The sequence below is a fragment of the Watersipora subatra genome, chromosome 2, assembly GCF_963576615.1.
Source record: "Watersipora subatra chromosome 2, tzWatSuba1.1, whole genome shotgun sequence".
In the NCBI taxonomy this organism is placed as follows: Eukaryota; Metazoa; Bryozoa; class Gymnolaemata; order Cheilostomatida; family Watersiporidae; genus Watersipora; species Watersipora subatra.
The window spans coordinates 8,691,476-8,712,084 of record NC_088709.1 but is presented as its reverse complement, the minus strand read 5'-3'; the positions used below and the strand labels follow the sequence as shown (position 1 = coordinate 8,712,084).

At 38.1% G+C, this 20,609-nt stretch overlaps 1 protein-coding gene across 1 annotated transcript in view; it reads left to right on the top strand.

The window, feature by feature from the left end:
* Positions 1-268: 268 nt before the first annotated feature.
* LOC137386782 (gastrula zinc finger protein XlCGF57.1-like) overlaps positions 269-20,609 on the top strand; it is a 56,191-nt gene continuing 35,850 nt past the window's right edge. Inside the window, exon 1 of the mRNA XM_068072925.1 lies at positions 269-391. The gene's annotated coding sequence lies outside the window, so the exon portion shown is untranslated. The remainder of the gene's footprint in view (positions 392-20,609) is intronic.

The following is a 20,609-nucleotide window of genomic DNA, read 5'->3' as shown; positions in this document are numbered from 1 at the left end:
GCTTTACTATGAGTAATCTGGTTTGTTATTATTAAAGAAAGTAGTGCGTAAGCCGCATGCATGTTTGCAAGTTGAAATGAAGAAAAAGGCTGCTACCTCATGTGCTTTTCACTGTCTGAAATCAGAAAATGACAGCTGTAACGTGATTGTTTTATCATCAAAGCGGCTCAGCACTGCTGACTCATATGCTCAGCAATATATTAACGATTATCTTGAGCCACAAAGGAGTTTATCCAGACTCTATTTGAAACGATCTTCTAAGGGACTAGGAGCATCATCATCTTCTACCACTACCAACACCTTTCAAGATATCACTATCAGCTGCCATGAGAAATGCTACAGCCATTTCACTCACTAGAAAACATTACAATCAGCTCAAAGGAGAACTGAAGTGAGTTGAGTAATACTATCTCAAACAACAATCTCCTGTGCTTATAGCCTTTGGAAGACGCCATGAGAGTAAATAAAGTTGTGTCACTCTGGGAAAACATTCAGAAAGCAGAAGCAAAAGCACAAACAAGCTACAAACAGAATTCCCAATTTTATTTAAATACATTTTTATTTCGGATTTTTCGTTCATTCACTATTACAAAAACGATCGTTTTTGTTTCTCAAAACGGCTTATTTTTGTTGCTAGCAGAAACCAATCTATCGTAGTTTACTATTGGTAAAAAAATTAAATAAAAAAATGACAATACGCTAACCAGAAATCAGTTTATAAAAAACGTTCGCGTGGTGACATAATAGTCGCTCTGCCAACCAGCGTCAGTATCGCAAAAGGGTTAAGGCTGATGTAGATATGAGATGCAACTATTTTACGCAGAGTACACAAAAGTCTAGTGTGTATGTGTAAAATGGTCTGACTGAGTGTTATCAAGTTACCTGGTTGAGAACCCGCCACCCCAGATTAGCCTTTCATTCCATCATAATATAAACATATTCTTTGCAAAAATGAAAGTAAGCTTGCACATTTTGCGTAATATCACCACAGCCAGAGACAGGCCCAGCTGTCAATATTAATGAATCTCAATTGGAAAATGAGAGTATTGGGGAGACACCTAGGTCTGCTAAGAGAAAACGAGTGGCAAACCACCGACCAATCTTACCTCCAATATGTATTCTGTGTCAGAAGGAACGCAAGAGCAAGACTGGATGTATAACCACTACTATTGATAAACTCCGAAAAAACCCAGTCCAAAACTGCAGGTAAGTCAGTGAAGAATGTTTAAATAACCTGTGATTGCTGATTTGATCTAGTTGGTTTGATAGCATAGTATTATTATGGCGATATCATCCGATTTTGACCTACTAAAGGTAACCTGTGATTTATGGTATATGTTTGAGTTGTGCTATTGGTTGTGCTATTTTTCAAAAGTAAACTCCAGGACTGTGCAGAGATTCTTGGAGATGAACGTATTTTGCGGGAGTTTAGCTGGAGTGGTGCTGTCGCTCGAGAGATGAAATACCATAAATCCTGCTATGATAAATAATATGTATATGACGCCGAAAGGTAAATTTCCTATTCTATTTCTTTTTAAGAATATTATTGTTGTTAGTGCTTTATAGTCTCTGTGTGAACAGGTATTCTATCTTTGATATTTGTTTGTCATGTGAAACACTCAACACTGCAAAGCATGATTTTATTTAACAGATTACGCAGGAAAGATGATGTGGCATGTATAGAGTGTGTAGAATAATAGGTATAAAAGGTGTATGGTATATGTTGTGATTTGTGTGGCCTTCCGCTATAGAGATTGACAATCTATTTCAGTTGTAGTTTGAGGCAAAACAACAACCCCAAACATAGTGGCGCTGAACTAGATTATTAATAAATCTCAACTTGAGACTCTTTAATATGGTTAAGGATCATAATTTTTAGGCAGGGGGAAATAACTCAACTCAAACATAAACCTATACGTGCAATGTAATCTTAGTAGAAAAAACAGTTGATTTGTGTTATATAATTCTTCTTCAACATGGCTTCATTATTATCCTGCTAACATCTACACACCCTATGACTGCTAATAAAGAGCTTTCACAAGCTTGACTAACAATTTGATATAATGCCATTGCTGTTTATGGTATGAATTAACATCGCACATATATAGACTTTATTTCTTTTAAGCCCAACATTCCTCCACCTCAAGGTAATGGCTGGCACATGACTAAAAAAGACACACTAGAAATAACTTGGTATCAGAAACTTGTCATACCACCACAAGTTCTGAAGACAGTACATTGCAAGTGCGACAAAAATGGCTGCCGTCAAAGATGCTCATGTAAGATGGCCAACTTACCATGCTGCGACCTTTGTGGCTGCACCAATACAGAATGCACTAACTGAGGTGTGGAAGAGGATGATGATGAGGAAGATGAAAGCTAAATTCTATTATTAAGTTATCAATATGTATGTATTGTTATTTATCAAATCTCAATAAAAACCACAATTATTTGTTGAAGTTGTCTCCCTTGTGTCTGTAGAAGATACATTTAATAGCATAATGCATCTATTCACTTGTGTAATAGTTCAGCGACTAGGTATGAAATACATTGATATAATCATCTTATATATAAAACAAAGTTAAATAGTTGTTTAAAAGCTTTTAGGTCACCTTAGACTGCCACGCACACAGTACATGTGTAAATGGTAAATGTCGCTGCCAATAAATTTGACGCTGATTGAGTATTGGCAAGGTTGGCCATTCCGACAAAATGAATTTCTAAAGACATATATTACAGCTATCTTTTGGAACAGTCAAATCCTGCTCTGCTTTTGGTTTCCTAAACTAAAAAAAATTTAACAATTCAGCATCACATGCACTGGACTAATCAGCCATGTGAATGATCATGAATTTCCACAGTTAAGATAGCAATTATTGCTCATATTAAAGAAATGATGATTATAGTTTATTACACTAATATATGCTTATTATTTAAAGCAATTCAATACCTTGCTTGGCCAATAACATGCCTTGCAAAGGCACTGAATAGATAGTGTTAAGTAAGTGAGTTAATGCAATCAGTTACTCCAATGATATACAGCCCCCACACATGGGGGGCAGTATATCTTTGGTTACTCATAGATAAAATAGATAGTCATACTGGGGATGTATTACATTGGTGTGATGGGAAGCTAATCGACTGCCATCAACTGAAAGTATTGACATTGTATGGTGATAGAGTGATTCATTGACACCACAGTTCACAAACATCCCTTGCATGTAATATTAGATTTCAATACATATCAATCAAATACATAGACTAGCTTGAACCAAAGAGGTCCACTAGTTAGAGGACATCTTTGCTTGATGTAAGCAAGCAAAAAGTTTGAAAGTTAGAGTGGCAAATGTTGTTATATGTTAGATAAAAATAAATTATACCTAATTATACTAAATTATAATTATTTAAAATAAAATAGACTTTTTTATTACTTTATTTATTAAATAATTTTTATTGTAATCATAGCTAAACAGATTATATTTAGCCATCACTTGCTAATTATTTCACATTTACATTTAAACACATTTGCAGTTTCATTTTTCTTCCTAATTTATTTCAACAAAAAACTTCTTTCATGATATGAAATTTAAAAGTTGTAGTTGTTTGAAAAAGCTTGAAAACATTTACAGTTGTTTTTATTTTCTCTCCTCTCTTCATTTATTTCAATTACACAAAACACTTCTCATAATATGTAGTTTAAAAGTTAAAGTGGCAAATGTTGTTATATGTTAAATAAAAATAAATTATAACGTACTTAATTATACTAATTATAATTATATAAATATAAAATAAACTCTTTTATTACCTTATTTATTAAATAATTTTTCATTGTGATCATAGCTAAACAGATTATATTTAGCCATTACTTGCTAATTATTTTACATTTAAACACATTTACAGTTTTTTTTCCTAATTTATTTCAACAAAACACTTCTTTCATGATATGAAATTTAAAAGTTGTAGTTGTTTGAAAAATCTTGAAAACCTTTACAGTTGTTTTCTTTTTTCTCTTAATTCATTTGAACTGCTTAAAAATATTTTCTCATGATATGAAGTTTAAAAGTTAGAATGGCAAATGTTATATAAAAATAAACTTTCTGTCCAAAGACTTTTTCATTACTCGGGCAACTCGGTTAGTACAGCTCATAGTTGATGGCAGTCAATTAGCTTCCCATCACACTAATGTAATACGACTCCAGTATGACTATCTTTCTTATCTATGAGTAACTGATTGCATTAACTCACTTACTTAAAGGTTGACTTGCAACAAAATTCACATTACAGTTATTTGGTATCAAAAGATTCGCCATGTCTTACTCTATTGTGTTGTAGGTGCCAAATATGTGGGAATGTGATTAAAAGCTCGTAAAAGCTAAAAACGAACAGAAAATCGCAGCCACACGAGATCGCCCTAGTTTGGATTCGTTTTCCAAAACGGCTAAAATGTGACATATGTGTGCTAAAACGGCTAAAATGTGTGCGAGATAGTTTATGTTTACACTTTCACGCATCCTTATTCGTCGAACTATTTTCACAAATATACTTCACGCTTGCGATAAAAACCATGTCTATTGTTCTTACGCGTCTATTTTATCGGCATCGTAATGCTGCAACTTTGAGCACTGATATCTCAAAACGTAGCATAAAAATATGTTTAATTTTTTAAGCTTAGCTTGAACGATTGCATATCATCCTCTGATAAAAATGATGAGCCTTTTGGTCCGCTATGATGGTCGAAAAATGCTGTAGAAATTTTTCGCGCCATATAGCGGGAATTGTAAGTCACATGATCAGATAATGTTAGTTTCAGTTCAAGTTTGATCTATCGCAAATAGCAAACACGCTTTCTCATATTAAACTTGTTTATTTCAATTCGTCATGATGACTAACGCGCCACATAGTGTTTGTGCAGCTGCCAAGCTGAGAAGTGTTGTAGTAGTTGTCTTCTCTCGTTCACATACATACGTGTATTGTATCCGCATTATCGCAGTAGGATTATATATTAGGTTATGTGGAAAAATATATCATCCTCTCTTGCTTCCGGGCAGAACAACACGAGATTGTTAATGACTGAATAAGAATATCTATCGAACGCATCTAGCCTAGTGGCCGTGCTAAACCAATCTTACTACATGGTGGCAGCGAGAGGAGGTCTTCAGCGATGTTATGGGAGACAGTGAGCATAGCGAAGAAGAAGATGCCGCTCCTGTGGTACATAAACATTACTCGATTCCAAGACTGAATCCACCGGACAAATTTGACTTCAGTGACCCAGGACAATGGACTAGGTGGAAAGCCAGATGGCTCAGGTATCGGGAGGCAAGTAGATTATGTGAGCAAAGGGACCGAGAACAGATTAACACCTTTGTTTATACGTTAGGCCCTCAAGCAGAAGATATCATCTTAGCCAAAGCTATCCCGGAGGATACACACGACAATTTAATTAATGCTTTCGATACATATTTTGGTGTTCGCACTAATACGATAGTAGAACGCGCGAAATTCAACAAGCTTGCTCAAGGCAACGATGGCATGGACGTATTTATCAATAAGCTGTATAGACAAGCTGAATATTGCAACTACGGTGCATTGAGAGAAGAACTCATCCGCGATAGATTGGTTGTTGGCGTTACGGATGATTCGCTGAGCAACAAACTACAATCAGAATTAGATTTGACTCTCAACACTGCTGTAGACATTTGCAGAAGATATGAATCAGCAAAGCAGGCACAGACGGTAGTGAGACCTGGCATTGAAGGTTCGTCGGCGTCAGTAGACAGCGTTAAACATTTGAAAAACCGTAGATCTATGAAAGCGACTGCCAAGAATGCTAGGCCCATAACGACTGGTGCTGCTAGTTATAACCCTAATCCAGCCATTAAACCGAAAGCCTGTCACAGGTGTGGAAAAGGCTTCCACCCGAAATCATCATGCCCAGCTATTAAATCTGTATGTAACCACTGCCGGAAGATCGGGCATTGGAAATCGGTATGCAGACAATTATCTAAGGTTTCAGAAGTTCAAGTAGCTGAAAATATCTCGACACCACATTTCCTAGGCGAGGTCAAGCCGCTCAAAGTAGACAATCGTAGCTGGTCGGTGAGAATAAATATCACTTTCCACAACTGTCCCGAGGTCGTAAGTGTGTTCAAACTCGATACAGGTGCTGCTGTATCTGTATGCAGTGTAGATACTTTTGGAGGTAACATTCTTAAACTGTCTAAACCCGACAAGCAACTTGTAGGACCCGGTAACACTCACTTACCTGTACTAGGTTATGCCAATGCTAAGATGCGCATTGACAACCGACACATTGTTGAGAAAGTTTATATAGTTTCTGATCAGAACACTAATCTGTTAAGCAAGGATGCCTGTATTTCTTTAGGATTGGTTACTTGTGATGTAAATCATGTATTCAATGTTAACACTGTTTCTGGTGATGTTGTAGGGAAACATGATTTTAAATCTGAATACCCTGATGTTTTTTGTGGTTTAGGCAAGCTCGCAGATCCATACACGATACAGATACGAGACGATGCGAAACCAGTAGCGTTGCATATCCCGTACGAAGTATCGATGCCCCGTTTGCAGATCGTAAAGAGGCAGCTGGACGATATGGAACGAAAGGAGGTCATTTCAAAGGTAACCGTACCTACAGACTGGTGTGCGGGTATGGTCCAGGTTCCGAAGGCAGACCAAAATCAGATCCGAATTTGTGCCGACCTTACAAATTTAAACAAGGCCGTACGGCGTGACACATATCCAAGTACGTCGGTCGATAGCTCGCTTGCTAAGATATCAGGTGCAAAATTTATGAGCAAGCTTGATGCAAACTCGGGCTATTATCAAATTCCGCTATCCGACGAATCCCGGCTACTCACGACATTCGTGACTCCTTTTGGGCGTTATTGCTACAATAGGGTTCCATTCGGACTAGTCAGCGCCGGCGACATCTTTCAACGGTGTATATATAACATTCTCGAAGGTCTTGACGGTGTTGTCTGTCACATGGACGACTTATTAGTATACAGCTCTGTCAGTGAACAGGAGCATGATGATCGTGTCCGCAAAGTGCTCCAACGCCTGAGGGCGGCCGGCATGACACTTAATGCGGAGAAATGTTGCTTCAGCCAACGCTCCACAAAATTTTTAGGTCATTTGGTAGATGCAGAAGGCGTGAGACCCGATCCCGATCGTATCAAAGATATTCAAAATCTCGCTGACCCGACAAATATAACTGAACTACAATCACTCTTAGGTACCGTGAATCAGTTGGGAAAGTTCTCGCCACACATCACTGAATTGACGATACCGCTTCGCGCTGTCCTCAAGTCGCCACATTGGGTCTGGGATGTTGCCCAAAAACAAGCCGTGTCTGACATTAAGTGTGAATTGTCGAAGGCTCCGTGTTTAGCATGGTACAGCATCGACAAACCAATAATCATAATGTGTGACGCTTCCAATCAGGGTCTAGGAGCAGTTTTGCTACAAGTGCAATCCGATGGCTCCCGAAGGCTAGTAGCATGTAAATCCCGATCCCTAACCGAAACAGAACAGCGTTGGTCATCTATAGAGAAAGAGGCACTAGGTATAGCGTGGTCATGTGCTAAGTTCGATAGGTACATTCTTGGCCATCAGGACGTGACAGTCGAAACTGATCACAAGCCGCTAGTGCCCATATTTAATTCGAAGGCGGTAAACGATCTTACGATTCGCATTCAAAGACAAAGGTTACGTGCAATGAAGTACACTTTTGTAACTAAACACGTACCGGGAAAGTCAAATTATGTGGCAGATCTGCTTTCACGCCGACCAGTAGGTAGACCAGACGTCGAGGACAAAAAGCTCGCCGATGAAATTGAGGTGTACACTATATCGTCTCTATCGCAACTACCAGCGACGGACCGTAGGCTTAACGAGATTAAACACGCACAGCTGGAGGATACAACATGTAGGCAAATCAGACAATACGTGCAACATGGTTGGCCATTTTACTTATCAGACTTGCAGACGAACCTGAAGCCATATTGGCAAGTTCAAGGAGATCTGAGTCTGGTGGACAATGTTCTCATGTATATGGACCGTTTGGTAATACCTCTTCCGATGCGCGCAGACATTCTTTTTAGATTGCATTGCGGCCATCAGGGCATCACAAAATGCAGAGAGAGAGCCCGCCAGTCAGTCTGGTGGCCAGGCATTTCTTCCGAGATTTCCGAAATGATAAAGTCATGTAGAACATGCCAAACATACTCTAGCAAAAAGACTGAACCGTTGCAACCGTCAATCTTCCCCGACCACCCATGGCAGCGTGTAGCGACCGACATGTTTCATTGGCAAAGCAAAGACTATGTACTAGTTATAGACTATTATTCTAGGTACATAGAAGTGATAAAGCTAGATCGAACCGATAGCGACTCCGTGATCAACGCACTGAAGTCCGTATTCGCTCGTCACGGTATTCCGCAGTCTGTTGTATCTGACAATGGCCCACAGTACGCTAGCCAACAGTTCAAGAGGTTTGCTGAAGAGTACAATTTCCTCAGCATAACCAGCTCACCGAGATTTCCACAAGCTAATGGGGAAGCAGAGCGTGCCGTGCACACAGTTAAGAATCTGCTACACAAATCATCCGACCCATATAGAGCGCTACTAGCGTATAGGAACACGCCCATACAGAACGGTTATTCTCCTGCTGAACTACTTATGGGACGCCGCTTAAGATCGGACATACCCGTTGATCCGAAGTCACTCCTACCGAATCCTCCTGACATAGAGATAGTCAGGTCGAAAGAACAGGATTACAAATCCTGCATGAAGAGAGACTTTGACAGCCGCCACAGAGCGAAAGAGTTATCTCCGTTATCGCGAGGTGACGACGTGTATATTAGGGATCTCGACAGAGAAGGCGTTGTTACCAAAAACCTTCCAGGACGCTCGCATGAAGTACACACTCCGAACGGCAGCGTACGTCGCAACCGTCAAGCCCTCTGCCGATTGTCACCGAACAATCAGGACACTGTCGAACCGAGCACTCTCCCACTAGTCGAGCGTGAGGCCGGATCCAACACTGCTGCAGTACGACAACCTATGTCAATTTCTGACAATCAGCCACCAGTACTACGCCGCAGCACTCGCATACGTAGACCTGTAAAGCGCATGGATCTGTGAGCAGCCGTTGCATTCATTCGTCGCTAGGTCTTGTACATATTATACTCACTCTTGTTATTCTCAGTTTACGGCTTATATGTTTGCTGTTCAGCATAGTTTGTAATGCCTTCTTTCTGTATGCCCAATCCACATATGCCTTACCTACTTCTTATTTTGTATTAAGGGAGATGTTGTAGTAGTTGTCTTCTCTCGTTCACATACATACGTGTATTGTATCCGCATTATCGCAGTAGGATTATATATTAGGTTATGTGGAAAAATATATCATCCTCTCTTGCTTCCGGGCAGAACAACACGAGATTGTTAATGACTGAATAAGAATATCTATCGAACGCATCTAGCCTAGTGGCCGTGCTAAACCAATCTTACTACAAGAAGCACCTTTTTTTTGCCAAGAGCTGAGAAAAGACCAGACCTTCACCGGGCGTGGAGCAACTGGGTGAAGCTGGATGTGACAAACTTTATTTATTCGCCTGCTTACTCTTACCTTTGTTTTCGCCAGTTCAAAGACGACATGTTTTCTAACCTGTTTGAATACTCCACATATCACCAAAGCACGTGAGTAATTTATTTTATGAACTACTTGTATTAGCAGTTGTAACTCGGGTTATTTTCTAGTATTCTCCTAATAGTACTGTATTAATCTATATTTAATATAACAATATTAATGTCATTTAATTGTAATATTATATTATTAGTATTTTATCTTTTTAATTACGTGTATTATTCTTATTATAATAACAAAACTAATTCATACTGCATATCTATCTGTTAAACGTAATATATTAATATATAATTGATAAAATAATGTTGTTTCACGATTAATTTCGCCAAATTTCTTAACCCCCACTCACTTATAGATATGTTATATAAAATAGTTATTGCCATTTTCTGGTATCATCGTTAATAGCATATAAATATTATTAGTTGATTATTATTAGTATTAGATAAAGAGTTTGTGCCAACCACTGAAGACTGGGAAGAGTTTGAGCGCTATGTTGGCCAGCGTCAAACGCTCTCCAATTACATGTAAGATAGAGCTGAACTAAACCAAACTTGACAAAATATAAAAAATATCCATAGAGTTATTACTCACATTTTATGTTTACAATATCATGGATTCTGATAGGGTTTTGTAAAATCTGTGTCATGATTGCATGGCTATATATTTATTCTTTTTCTGATCAAGCAAATATGATATAATAACAGAAAATGATGTTGTACAAATCTTATTGCAAGTCAACTATTGTGTTGTGATTTCAGACCCGAATCCTCATTCTAAGAGGAGAAAATAATAGTAAGTGTGACAGCACTCCAGCGACTATTTCACTGTCACACCTGCGCCCTCCCCTGCTCATTCACGATGGTGCGAGAAGGCGGATGGGTAGAGTTCACGGTTACATGTGCCTCCTGTCACCGATCGTACACTTGGGAAACAACTGCCAGGGTGAACAGAGCTCACGTCATCAACCCCCTGCTGGCAGCTGCATCACTCTTTTCTGGCGGATGCCTTACGCAGAACCTCCGTTTTCTGTCGCTCCTGAACATCGCAATACCAAGCCACAGCGTTTGCCTCTACCAACAAAGAGAATACTTACATGGTGTGAGTGTTAATATTCACTCATAAACTTGGAAAATGTGAGTAAAAGCTTGGCACACTAATTGAATAACAACATTTAGAAACAATTTTTTTCTTGAAATGAAAATATGTCATCCTTCAAGCAAAATATATTATAATTTGAAATTCTGATTCTTCATCATGATATAGCACAAAAAGGGGTAAGTGGATTCTACATTCTTAGACTAATGATAATGATACAAATTAACCTTGTATAATGAAGTTTTACAATATTTTACAGTGTATTGCTGAGCAGTACACCCTGCATAACGAGGGATTGATGGCAGCAATCGATTGGGAGCTTGATTTGGCAGGTGACGGTAGATGCGATAGTCCGGGGCATTGCGCACTATACGGAGCCTACACTATGATGGATCAGAGCTGCGGTTTAATAGTCAGCAGCCATCTTGTCAAGGTAAAACTTTGACAGTTTTTACTTCACAGCCTGACAAAAACCCAAATTTTTTAGTAGTTATCAATACATAAACATGAAGTTGCTCATCTAGCTAAATAGTTCATTCAAATAATGTGAAAGTAATTGTTGGTCGTAACTTTCTTTACTTTGCAGTCAACAGAGACCACCAGCTCTAACACCATGGAGCTGGAAGGCTTCAAGCGATGCCAGTCCGATCTAATTTCCCACGGCCTGAGAGTGAGGTCCATTACAACGAATGTTGTTACAAAAGTTGTGTGCATACTGCAAGCTTGTGTTTTGGCTTATGCCGCAAATTTGTCGCCGTGAGCGACGGCCTCTACCTGCATGCTTGGTGTCTAAGATTCGGGCTCTTTTCCCACCAACGGATGATGAAGAAGAGTTTGCAGACTTGCAAACAAGATTTGCGGCATAAACCAAAACACAAGATTGCGGTATGCACATAACCTTTTCCGAGCATTTGGCGATGGCTCTCCAAATGGGAATAGATTATCTACCAAAACAACTATTGAAAAACAATAATTGCTGATCATCAAAATAATCTCGATCTTTATATAATAAAATCATAAAACTAATACACTCTCTACTGTAGTAAGTGTACAAGCCAAATATACCAGTTCTTGTGTTCCACGAGTTCAGAATATGTGTGTTCAACTGATGCATTAAATGTGTAACACAAGAATTGTAGATAATGCTTGAAACATTAGCATAGCCTTGGTGTTGTTGGCATTAAATGAATATCCAACTCACTATGATATCGCAGGTAATTATTCCACCTCAACTCAAGGGGTGCAGACGCCACAAATTCGTTTACACCAGGATGCATACGCAGGCATTCATGCTCCCCTCGGTCAAGGAGACAATGCGCAAACTCAGCATAATGGCAGCACAAACATTCAGGAAGAGATGGCGTGTCTTGACAACGCTCGCATGCACACCACTCTGTAGCCGGTGGTATTAGCTCCTAAAGAAATGAACAGATATGTCCATGCAACCATAGCTAATACATCAGGTCGATGTTATCCAACAGTATATCAGTGCAGCACTAGATTTAAATATTAAAATTGTTAATGTTGTCATTCGAGAAAAATCTGTAATTATTTTTTCGCAATATTGAAGCGATAATTATCATCATTAAAATCATATATAATAATATTCGTTCTATCACTCTCAAGCTAAAACTATTACTACTAGCTAGCTTGGCACATAAGAGCTGGCTAGTGGCGGTGCTTACTTGCTGGGAGGTTTGATTCTGTTGAGGATCTTCTTCAGATAGAGCGTCAGGCTCGAAACGCCAGGGTCTTAACTCTTCAGAATTTGACATTTTTTATGATCGCATCTCAGACATGAATAGTCGAACGGAATGGCCAAGCCGAAACTGTAAAGTAGCGAGCATCTATATTTGATACGGGGTCTTAGGTAAAACCCGAAGTGATTGTCATAAACTATTGCTACGATAAGTTTGATATTGAGCTTTTTATTGGCCTTTCAATTCACGCGAGAACATCACGTGACAAGACAATAACCATACAGCGCGGATACGTCATCGAAATCAAGAGATTCCAATCTACAGCGGCTTTTTGTTTTTGAGATTTTAAGAGCTTTTAATCACATTTCCACATATTTGGCACCTACCACACAACAGAGTAAAACATGGCGAATCTTTTGATACCAAATAACTGTAATGTGAATTTTGTTGCAAGTCAACCTTTAAAGGTTGACTTGCAAAGTCAACCTTTGGTCAACCTTTAAAGGTTGACCAAATAACTGTAATGTGAATTTTGTTGCAAGTCAACCTTTAAAGGTTGAAAAAATAATTACAGATTTTTCTCGAATGACAACATTAACAATTTTAATATTTAAATCTAGTGCTGCACTGATATACTGTTGGATAACATCGACCTGATGTATTAGCTATGGTTGCATGGACATATCTGTTCATTTCTTTAGGAGCTAATACCACCGGCTACAGAGTGGTGTGCATGCGAGCGTTGTCAAGACACGCCATCTCTTCCTGAATGTTTGTGCTGCCATTATGCTGAGTTTGCGCATTGTCTCCTTGACCGAGGGGAGCATGAATGCCTGCGTATGCATCCTGGTGTAAACGAATTTGTGGCGTCTGCACCCCTTGAGTTGAGGTGGAATAATTACCTGCGATATCATAGTGAGTTGGATATTCATTTAATGCCAACAACACCAAGGCTATGCTAATGTTTCAAGCATTATCTACAATTCTTGTGTTACACATTTAATGCATCAGTTGAACACACATATTCTGAACTCGTGGAACACAAGAACTGGTATATTTGGCTTGTACACTTACTACAGTAGAGAGTGTATTAGTTTTATGATTTTATTATATAAAGATCGAGATTATTTTGATGATCAGCAATTATTGTTTTTCAATAGTTGTTTTGGTAGATAATCTATTCCCATTTGGAGAGCCATCGCCAAATGCTCGGAAAAGGTTATGTGCATACCGCAATCTTGTGTTTTGGTTTATGCCGCAAATCTTGTTTGCAAGTCTGCAAACTCTTCTTCATCATCCGTTGGTGGGAAAAGAGCCCGAATCTTAGACACCAAGCATGCAGGTAGAGGCCGTCGCTCACGGCGACAAATTTGCGGCATAAGCCAAAACACAAGCTTGCAGTATGCACACAACTTTTGTAACAACATTCGTTGTAATGGACCTCACTCTCAGGCCGTGGGAAATTAGATCGGACTGGCATCGCTTGAAGCCTTCCAGCTCCATGGTGTTAGAGCTGGTGGTCTCTGTTGACTGCAAAGTAAAGAAAGTTACGACCAACAATTACTTTCACATTATTTGAATGAACTATTTAGCTAGATGAGCAACTTCATGTTTATGTATTGATAACTACTAAAAAATTTGGGTTTTTGTCAGGCTGTGAAGTAAAAACTGTCAAAGTTTTACCTTGACAAGATGGCTGCTGACTATTAAACCGCAGCTCTGATCCATCATAGTGTAGGCTCCGTATAGTGCGCAATGCCCCGGACTATCGCATCTACCGTCACCTGCCAAATCAAGCTCCCAATCGATTGCTGCCATCAATCCCTCGTTATGCAGGGTGTACTGCTCAGCAATACACTGTAAAATATTGTAAAACTTCATTATACAAGGTTAATTTGTATCATTATCATTAGTCTAAGAATGTAGAATCCACTTACCCCTTTTTGTGCTATATCATGATGAAGAATCAGAATTTCAAATTATAATATATTTTGCTTGAAGGATGACATATTTTCATTTCAAGAAAAAAATTGTTTCTAAATGTTGTTATTCAATTAGTGTGCCAAGCTTTTACTCACATTTTCCAAGTTTATGAGTGAATATTAACACTCACACCATGTAAGTATTCTCTTTGTTGGTAGAGGCAAACGCTGTGGCTTGGTATTGCGATGTTCAGGAGCGACAGAAAACGGAGGTTCTGCGTAAGGCATCCGCCAGAAAAGAGTGATGCAGCTGCCAGCAGGGGGTTGATGACGTGAGCTCTGTTCACCCTGGCAGTTGTTTCCCAAGTGTACGATCGGTGACAGGAGGCACATGTAACCGTGAACTCTACCCATCCGCCTTCTCGCACCATCGTGAATGAGCAGGGGAGGGCGCAGGTGTGACAGTGAAATAGTCGCTGGAGTGCTGTCACACTTACTATTATTTTCTCCTCTTAGAATGAGGATTCGGGTCTGAAATCACAACACAATAGTTGACTTGCAATAAGATTTGTACAACATCATTTTCTGTTATTATATCATATTTGCTTGATCAGAAAAAGAATAAATATATAGCCATGCAATCATGACACAGATTTTACAAAACCCTATCAGAATCCATGATATTGTAAACATAAAATGTGAGTAATAACTCTATGGATATTTTTTATATTTTGTCAAGTTTGGTTTAGTTCAGCTCTATCTTACATGTAATTGGAGAGCGTTTGACGCTGGCCAACATAGCGCTCAAACTCTTCCCAGTCTTCAGTGGTTGGCACAAACTCTTTATCTAATACTAATAATAATCAACTAATAATATTTATATGCTATTAACGATGATACCAGAAAATGGCAATAACTATTTTATATAACATATCTATAAGTGAGTGGGGGTTAAGAAATTTGGCGAAATTAATCGTGAAACAACATTATTTTATCAATTATATATTAATATATTACGTTTAACAGATAGATATGCAGTATGAATTAGTTTTGTTATTATAATAAGAATAATACACGTAATTAAAAAGATAAAATACTAATAATATAATATTACAATTAAATGACATTAATATTGTTATATTAAATATAGATTAATACAGTACTATTAGGAGAATACTAGAAAATAACCCGAGTTACAACTGCTAATACAAGTAGTTCATAAAATAAATTACTCACGTGCTTTGGTGATATGTGGAGTATTCAAACAGGTTAGAAAACATGTCGTCTTTGAACTGGCGAAAACAAAGGTAAGAGTAAGCAGGCGAATAAATAAAGTTTGTCACATCCAGCTTCACCCAGTTGCTCCACGCCCGGTGAAGGTCTGGTCTTTTCTCAGCTCTTGGCAAAAAAAGGTGCTTCTCAGCTTGGCAGCTGCACAAACACTATGTGGCGCGTTAGTCATCATGACGAATTGAAATAAACAAGTTTAATATGAGAAAGCGTGTTTGCTATTTGCGATAGATCAAACTTGAACTGAAACTAACATTATCTGATCATGTGACTTACAATTCCCGCTATATGGCGCGAAAAATTTCTACAGCATTTTTCGACCATCATAGCGGACCAAAAGGCTCATCATTTTTATCAGAGGATGATATGCAATCGTTCAAGCTAAGCTTAAAAAATTAAACATATTTTTATGCTACGTTTTGAGATATCAGTGCTCAAAGTTGCAGCATTACGATGCCGATAAAATAGACGCGTAAGAACAATAGACATGGTTTTTATCGCAAGCGTGAAGTATATTTGTGAAAATAGTTCGACGAATAAGGATGCGTGAAAGTGTAAACATAAACTATCTCGCACACATTTTAGCCGTTTTAGCACACATATGTCACATTTTAGCCGTTTTGGAAAACGAATCCAAACTAGGGCGATCTCGTGTGGCTGCGATTTTCTGTTCGTTTTTAGCTTTTACGAGCTTTTAATCACATTCCCACATATTTGGCACCTACAACACAATAGAGTAAGACATGGCGAATCTTTTGATACCAAATAACTGTAATGTGAATTTTGTTGCAAGTCAACCTTTAACACTATCTATTCAGTGCCTTTGCAAGTCAAGTAGGTATCAAGGATTACGTGTATGTCACAATTTCCATTTCCATAATTCGTTTCCATATAATTTCCATTTCCATAAAATTTCCATAATTTATTTCCATATTAATTCCATTTCCATAACATTTCCATATTATTTCCATTTCAATAACATTTCCATATTATTTCCATTTCAATAACATTTCTATATTATTTCCATTTCAATAACATTTCTATATTTCTAAAATAAAATTTCCATATCCATTTCCCTAAAATTATGGAAATATTTATGTTTATGGAAACAATGATATACAGGGGGGCTGTATATCATTGGCTGTATATCATTGCTGTATGGGGCTGTGGGGGGCTGTATATCAATGATGGAAATGGATATGAAAAAGTAAACATTTCCATAATATGTTTAGCGATCCCTGGTAGGTATTGAATTGCTTTAAATAATAAGCATATATTAAAGTAATAAACTATAATCATCATTTCTTTAATATGAGCATTAATTACTATCTTAACTGGAAATTCATGATCCTTGTTTAACCCTTCTCACGGCTGATGTTATTGATCTAGTCAATCACTACGACTGACTAGCACAAAAAAGGGGCGCGGCCTAAACGCTCCTTGTTGGCACCGGAAACGCTCGTGTAGTTATCACTCTAGGGGGAGATAACTCTATGGTTCAATGCACGGCGACACCTCTCCCACTAGCCAAAACGAGCTTCACCTTGACTTTGTAACGAGCCAAACTATCGCGTATGTTATTAAAACTTTTTAGATAACTTCAAGAAATATTATTTTTCACGGAACCAAAGAATGGGTAACTGGTTCTTGATAAATTGAAAAAATGAATTAATAGTTATCTTTGTACATTTTTAAATGTTCTACATATATTTTATTAGTTCACAGTATACATAATGGCTTTTGCACTTCGTTTTACTCCTTTTTTAAAGGTTTCGTCATCGTTGTCTCTCTTTAAATAAAACAAAGATATTGGACCGAAATGCAACGAGTTTTATGTTGCTTTTGGGTATATAATTTACATACATACAACAAAACAAAAAAACATTACGTTAGTCGCTGCAAAAGCTTATTAAATGGTATTTCGAAGTTGTTGAAATATATAATTTATAAGTAATCCTGTTAGAATATGAGTGATATAAAACATACAAATTCTAAGCAGGATGATTTCATTTCATGTCAAGAACAAGTTTAGATTTGCTTCTTTTTGTCCATGTTTTATGTTATTGCCTAGTCGATTGCTGTTCATATGTGGGCTATTTGCTGTGGCTTACATTAGGCATACGTACTAGTCAATAGACACGCATACTATGTAAACTGCGAATGTACCCATGACATTACTGTCTGTGACAAAAATCTGCAAGTTTGGTGTATTGGCTATATTGTTATTGCAGCTAAAATATACTCTGCACGCACTGGTTTCTGCATACCGTTTTATATATATGCTGTTTTCAAAAATATATACCAACGGCACGCACACAAAACACTACTCTTATGTAAGCAGGTCATATAGGCCTAAGCTGATGTGAAATGAAGAGTAAGCGCCTAAGGTAAACATGGTTATTTTTGGTACTATTTATATAACACCTCTGTTTGCAGTAACGAACAAATTCGCCACATTTGCACCGAGATTGTGTTTTGCAGAGACTGGCATTTGAGTTAACATGCTTGCTCAAGTAAGGCGTGAGGCTCAACTCGCACATGAACCGAATCAGTTTTCTGGTGTCTGTTACCAACTGTAGAATTCAATTGTCTTGGCCCATTTCACTAATAAGAATCGAATTGACTCGATTTTCCATTTTCAATGAGCAGTATGACTCAAGTCAAAAAAGCAGCGGTGCTGTCTGGTATTATCACTACTTTTGATTATCACTGTGTTGGTGGAAATTCATCATGGACAGAGGTATCTCAAGTAAACCCAGTATTATGTTGTTTAATGTGCGCCAAAACGAATATCAGGGCTGTCCCAAGCTGCCAGCCACGCACATTCCACAAAACCTCCATATAATTGTGTATGTATGCTGTATCAGTTTATAATACATACTACGCAATGATATAGTATATATCTCTATGGTTTGCCTCTTCACTGGTTACATGCTTATTTATGCTGTTTTTGTTGCGGCACGATTCAATGTATTTAACCATATTTGAGCTAGTCATCCAAAAAAGTATGCTTTTTCATGTTCAAATTGTCATATTTGTTTTTACTGTTTGTTTTATTTATAAATACCTGTCTTAGTTCTTTTTCACCGAAAGCCTTTGTAACAGCTTGTGTATATCAGTCATTTTGCTATAATGCTTTTATAACACATCTCCTCTTCATATTTGGGCAAAAACATTATTAAGGATCACAGACCTGACAGACCCACTTGAAAATTTGCCACAATAAATGAGGGATATGGGGTTATAATTTTGCTAAAAAGTGAACCATTTAGTTTTTTCGCTCAGAATTCACAGTATAAAATCGCAGTTTCCTTTTTTCTAGTTTAGGACAAGTGAAAGGAAAAACTGTAAGCATTGACCTAAACGGTTTTCAGCTAGTGAAGTTCTTCAACACTCGACCAAAGGTAATTCTGATGACAATTTTTAAATATTAGATAATGTGTCAACATTTTGGTCAAACTGCGTAAGCAAGACACTTTTTTTTTCGAAGCAGATTTCACTGAATTACAAAATTTTTTTTGAATATTTGTTCTGTTTGTCAAAGGCATATACCGTAAGTCCTCATGCTCAAGCCGCGCGGCTTGTGATCGCAAACAGATGACTCACAAAGAAAAAAATAATCCTCCAACAAGCCGCCTGTGGTATTTAGCCGCCCTTACTAACAAGCCGCATATGGCCACAGACCGCGGCTAATGACTGAGGTTTTGTCGTCGACCCCTTTGGGAGCAAGAGTATTGAGACGTGTTTCGCTATACCCTGTCCTCTTGAATAAGAAAACAGGCTACATCAGTACATGTAAAAAGAATTTTTTTTCACTTCCAAGTTCGAATTGAAATTCCTGAACCCTTGCATCAAGAACTTACTTGCCATGTCTCAGCTAGATTTTTATTGCACTGTTAGAGGGCTTATAGGCTACACTGTAGGTTTTTCGTGAAGGTTTAGCACTAGTGGTCATGGTTGTATCAAGTTAATGAGTTCAGTCTTGCTGCTGCTAACGATGTGAAATAATTGAACGCCTGTGGCTTGCTGCAATTTGTTTGATGTGGCGAGTTTTGCACTCAGTTTGGTTCATAGTTTCTGCTTCGATGTCAGCAGGCATTAACACGCTCCCAACCACTTGTCTCTCACTCGTGTGTCACGAATTCATCTCGACTTAGAGCGATAACTTCTTTAGTCTAAAATATTCCATAAACATGACCTTGAAAATAAACGAGTAAGTCGCCAAAACCCCGTACATGAAAGTGTATCATAAATGCGGTTCTATGGTTATAGCGAGAGAGTTGAGCAGAGATCGCATTTATCGAGAAGCCGCCCTGAGTCCCACGTAAGTTTTAAAAATTTGGCCTTTAGCCACGGTCTATGACCTTAAACCAGAAGCCGCATCCAAAGACAAGCCGCGTGGTTTGAGCATGAGGACTTACGGTATACAAATGTAGTCATGGACTTATGACCTATGCAACATATGTCCATCCGACTTTATGACCACGTTTGTCGAAAGAGCAGGCAGTTCAGGACGAGGCGTAGTGTGAGACATTCTTCGTTATGTTCGTTAAGCTTTTTCGATAGGGCGAATTTTTCTGCCACAAAATATGAACAATAATTTCTCTCGAAATTAAAATTTGGCGATTTGTGTCCCAATTATATATGTTAATGAGAGATATACGTTGCTGGCCATGGCGAGTTCAGCGTTATCCATTATGGTACAAACGGATTCGCAAACAGCAAAATGATAAAATCTTGGTTAAAATTTTTAAGTTTACTAAAATACATACTAAAATTTCCTTCAAGAATTGACAGAGTATACAGAATTGACTTACGCTGAATCGACTTGCGGCCAGCCAGAACCAACAGTGGTCGTAAATTGACGTCTTACTGTATTATATTATTTTATTGGCATTAATTATTGTGCAGCATTTTTTGATTGTAGTT